General features: G+C 39.3%; 1 non-coding gene across 1 annotated transcript; it reads right to left on the reverse strand.

The window, feature by feature from the left end:
- Positions 1-893: 893 nt before the first annotated feature.
- LOC123862582 (U6 spliceosomal RNA) lies at positions 894-1,000 on the reverse strand. Its single transcript, XR_006795283.1, has one exon. It is a non-coding gene; the product is annotated as a U6 spliceosomal RNA (small nuclear RNA).
- Between the last annotated feature and the right edge of the window lie 4,403 nt (positions 1,001-5,403).

Raw genomic sequence — 5,403 nt, forward strand, 5'->3', positions numbered from 1 at the left:
AACTCAGAAGCTTAACTGACTGAGCCACCCAGGTGCCTCTCTAATATTCTTTAAAAAATTTAGTAAAGACATCCCAAAGGGCAGAAAGCCATAGGCACAAACAGAAACATGAAAAAAGCAGACAGTGACACCAACCAATTTTAGAAAATGAGCTGTATATGGATAGGGGCAAACTTGCATGAAACACTAGTTTAAGAGAAACCCTGGCCTACTGCGGAAGCACCTCAGTGTGTGCCGTGCCCTCCGGAAAGGGTCAGGGAAAACAGCACCACATACTTTTGGATAATTGAGGAAGATGGCGTTGCCCACGTTGGTATCTGCGCATGTGTGCATGAGTGTGCGTGTGTGTGTGTGTGTGTTGAGGGTACTGGGGGGAGAGAAGGAGTATAAGAAGACTGAGTGGTTACCTCGTGTCCTCAGAACTGAGCGTATGAAGCATGGAAGCTTACTATGGTTCAGCTGAGGTAAGAGGAAAAGTATAAATTCAAAGGATTGATAACTTAATGACCAAACTCTGGCATCTATTCTGGCCTTTCTGAACAGAACTGAGCTGAGCTGTGGAAATGAAACAGTGAGGAGACCTCGGTGACAGGATCTATTGTCTGAGGTCTGAGGTCTACACTCTTTAGCAAAAAGTGATTAAGAATTTTCTGAATTTGGCCCCAACACAGGCATCTGTATAGACATTGACAGTGAGGAGGAACACTGACATAACAATAGGTACATTGAAAGAGCTACAGTGATTAGTCTAAACACTGCGTCTTCTTATCATAAAGTGATTTATGTCTACCTTGGGTGAAATCACATAGGGCAGGCATACATGATTCTTACATTCTTTTTTCATGATTCTTACATCTTATGTTGTTTCCATAATTCATTACATGTGGTATTTAAAGATTATGGAATGCTTCATGAATTTGCATGTCATTCTTGCACATGGGCCATGTTGATTTTCTCTGTACCATTCTAATTTTAGTAAATGTGCTCCCAAGGTGAGCCCTATCTGTCATATTTTCTTTAAGTGCCACCCACCCACTTTATCGCAGATATAATGAATGAACATCACAGTTAGTTAAACCATCAATCCTCAAATCCGCATTTCAATATAAATTTTACTCATATGTATTTTCAGATGTAAGGTTCTCAATTAAAGTGGCTTAATGCAAAAGAATTTTGGGTAGTGGGAATCTCAGCTCTTTCATAGAGAAGTGTGACATGACCCACACATTTGCTACACCAGGAAAGCCCTGTTTCCTGTTCTTGGGCCACAGCAACACATACTCAGCAGTCCTTCCCTCACCCTGTCAGGCTCTCCTCAAAGTGCCAAGCCCTGAAATTGAAGAAGAAGACATTTTCCATCTAGTGGGAGAACTCAAACCTGTTGCTCTCCAGGCTCCTGAAGGTGGTCATGGCTTCCATGTGGCTAGGTAGGGAGAGTCCCAGTGGGAATGTGCCTGCTCTATGACCTAAAACAAGGGAGATAGGCAGTCTCCTGTGGGTCTTATGGGAAGGAGGGATTGTAGCATGTAATACAGAATTTCTTTGTGCCACATCACTTACTCTGACACCCCTGATTCCATGTTTTTTTCCTTTAGGATCCATACTTGTCAGAAGGTAACTCAAGCCCAACCAGCAAAGTTGGTGCAGGAGAAGGGTGCTGTCACTCTGGAATGCACATATAACACCAGTGATCTAAGTTATAGTCTATGTGGTATAAGTAGCCCAGTGGTGGAGTGATGATATTCCGTATTCATCAAGATTCTTACAGCCAGCAAAATGCTACAGAAGGTTGCTACTCATTGGATTTCCCGAAGACAAGAAAACCCATCCAACTTGTCACCTTTGATTCAGAGCTGGAGGACTCTGTGGTGTATTTCTGTGCACTGAGGGAGTCTACAGTAAAATGCGTGATGGAGGGGGGTGTACCCAAACCCCAGGGCTCTTCTTGATGCATCTCCCTGCTGTAGGGCCCAAGGCGGGGGATTGCCATCCCAGACAAGAAGTGGAACAGGTATAGGCTTCAAGGGAAAAACTCACTCTAAGAAAATATCTCGCTGGATAAAAGTTATCATGCATCAAAAACATCCTTATCCCTATAAATTTGTGTTGAAATTGTTTATTGAAGACTAGAATAGCCACAGTAAACAAATTGCCATTTTGCAATTAGATTTAGCCAGAAGAATTGGCTAAGGAAATTTAGAAACATTTGACTTAAAAATCAGTAATAATGTGTGTGAATAGTTGGATTTTCAGATCAATTTGTTCAGTAAATATTTATTGAGCATATATTATGTTACAGGCATTGTTAGACTAAGGAAAATTGTGAAATGCCTCTGTGCTTTTTGTGTTTTTGTTTTATATCATGCCATTTTATACCATGTAATGATTTAATTTAATTAGGTTTGTTTACTGTGAGTCGTTGTACTTGCATTTAATTTTTAAGGATCCTGCTCTGTGACAAGTTCATATTAGTGTTCATTCCACCTTATTAACACCTCTAGCATAGGTGTGCTCAGTCTGCATACAGAAGGCTTACCTGCTTCCCACCAGTCTCATTAACAAATGATCATCATTAGGGGTTCTTAGGGGGACACAATGAAAGAGCAGAGTATGAATTTTCCCCTTTGTCTGTTCCTGCTCTTGATTTCAACACTCCTTCAAAAGTATTTTTTGCAAACATATGGTTTAGTTTGCACACTTCCAAGCTCTCCTGTTTGATCAATGTTCCACACTCCAGGGGCACCTGGGTGGCTCAGTTGGTTAAGTGTCTGCCTTTGGCTCAGGTCAGGATCCCAGGGTCCTGGGATCTAGCCCCAGTTCGGGCTCCCAGGTCAGCGGGGAGTCTGCTTCTCCTTGTGTCCTCTGCCCCTCCCCCTACTCATGCTCTCTCTCTCTCTCAAATAAATAAATAAACAAATAAAATCTTTTAAAAAATGTTCCATACTCCAAAATCCTCATTCTCTCCAATTTCCTCCTTCCACCTCTAACTCCATTTGCTCAGTGCCTTAAAATTTGAACGATAATGGATGGTTGATAATTGGTCTTGTATTGTAACACCCTCTTATATTTGTTAGGAAGACAGATACGTAGAGAAGAAATCTTAAGAATCTCTTGAAATATTTTTAATTACAAACTTTTACCATTTTATCGTACACTTTTACCATTTAAAATTTTTTTTGATTGCACAGATCAGTGGTATTAAACACATTTACACTGTTGTTCAACCAGCACCACCATCCATTTCTAAAATTCTTTTCACCTTGAAAAACTGAGTATTTATACTCATTAAACAATAACTCTCCATTATTCCATCCCTCCAGTCTTTGGGAACTACCATTCTGCTTTCTCTTTCCATGAGTTTGACTACTTTAGATACCTCATAGAGGTGGAATTATGCAGTATTGGTCATTTTGTGACATTTCATTTGACATAATGTCCTCAGGGTTCATCCATGTTCCACCGCATGCCCACATTTCTTTCCTTTTTAAGGTTGGATAATATTCCAGTGTATGTACATAGCACATTTTGTTTATCTGTATCTCTTGATGGACTTTTGGGTTTCTTCCACCATTTGGTGGAAATAGGAATCTACAATCACCTCAATATTATAGGGATATAGCCAAATTCTTTCAATTTTTGAGTAGATTCCTGATGTTGAATTTCTGGATCATAAGGCCATTCTATTTCAAAATTTTGGGGAAATGTTTATAGTAGGTAATTGGAATAACTATGTTCTGGACTGCATTATCACAAGCAAGTTTCAAGGAACAGAGAAAGAGAGTGATCACTAGTCATGGATGGAGCTCCAATATATCAGTGCATCACAGAACCCTAGGAGAGTTTGTCACTCTTGCTACAGTGCATTGCTTAAAACAAGTGTCTAATAATTGCTCTGAATGGAAGGTGAAGCCACTACCCAATGGTCAGCTCCTGAAGAGCAGTTTGGGCATCCATTATAATATGTTTTCTTTCCTCTTTTGGTAAAAGAGCCAATCCTGCAATTATTTAATTCTTTTTTATTGGTTGCATTTGCATAAATAAAGAACCTATAAAAGATTGTCTTAAAATATTTCAAAGGCTTGGGAAGAAGTCATTTTATTACTGCCTAGTCTCTCTCTCAATCTTTCTCTGACAACAATCTATATTGGCAAAAACAGGGAACAGGCTTTTACTATTATCCAGCTTTGTTTTCTAAACTATTAGCTCTGCCATGAACTTTCTGGATACTTTTGAGCTTTGTTTCATTATTTGTAAAATGGGAAGTGATGTCTTCTTTAGTATTTATTTTGTTGTGACAATTTATCAATAATATATCCAAAGAGATTGACAAGTAGGAGATGAACAGTTTAGGAGGGTATCTCAATAGGTACAGAGAAAGCATTTGACAAAATCCAAGTTCATTCCTGATTAAAACTTCCAGCAAATTAGATAGAATTGAAGGGAATTTCCTCAACTTAAAAAAGGGCTAACAAAAGACCTACATCAAATGCCCTAGTTGATGGTGAAAGCTGAAATGCTTTCTCCTTGGTGTCAGAAATGAGGGAAGACTTTTGGCTCTTACCACTTGTATTTAATATTGAAGTAGAGGTTCTAGCCAATGCAATAAGGCACATGGAAGAAATAAAAGCCATACAGTTTGGAAAGGAAGAAGTGAACTTATCTTTTAACCACAGCATAATTGAGCAGAAAATGTTAGGGAATCTACAAAAACAGCTACTAGAACAAATTGGTTTAACAAAGTCAAATGTACACCTACCATATGATCCAACCATTCTACTCCCAGATATGGACCCAAGAGAAATGAAAGCATATGACTATAGAATATATATATATATTTTAAAGATTTTATTTATTTATTTGACAGAGAGAGACACAGTGAGAGAGGGAATGCAAGCAGGGGGAGTGGGAGAGGGAGAAGCAGGCTCCCCACTGAGCAGGGAGCCCGAAGCGGGGCTAGATCCCAGGACCCTGGGATCATGACCTGAGCCGAAGGCAGATGCCCAGTGACTGAGCCACCCAGGCGCCCCATGACTATAGAATATCTTAAACACAAGTGTTCACAGCAGCTTTATTTTTAACAGCCCCATGTGGACCAATTGATACGGTCATCAACAGATGAATAGACAAATTGTTTTATATGCATGTGACAGGATACTACACAGCAACAGAAAGAAACTGTCTTGATAATTATGACCAATGAAGAATTTCAAAATAATTATGTTGAGAAGAGGCCAGACAAAAGAGTGCAATCTGTATAAAATTTATACAAAATTATGAAATATGTAGACTAATTCATGACCAAAGTGTTTCCTGGAAATGGGGCAGGAGAGAGTTGTGAGAAGGATTACAAAGAGACATGAAGGAACATTTGGGGTGATGCATATGTTCATTATCTAGATTGTG

This window comes from Mirounga angustirostris, unplaced genomic scaffold (assembly GCF_029215605.1).
Source record: "Mirounga angustirostris isolate CCGP_5_RB_7025 unplaced genomic scaffold, mMirAng1.0.hap1 SCAF_9, whole genome shotgun sequence".
NCBI classification, from domain to species: Eukaryota; Metazoa; Chordata; class Mammalia; order Carnivora; family Phocidae; genus Mirounga; species Mirounga angustirostris.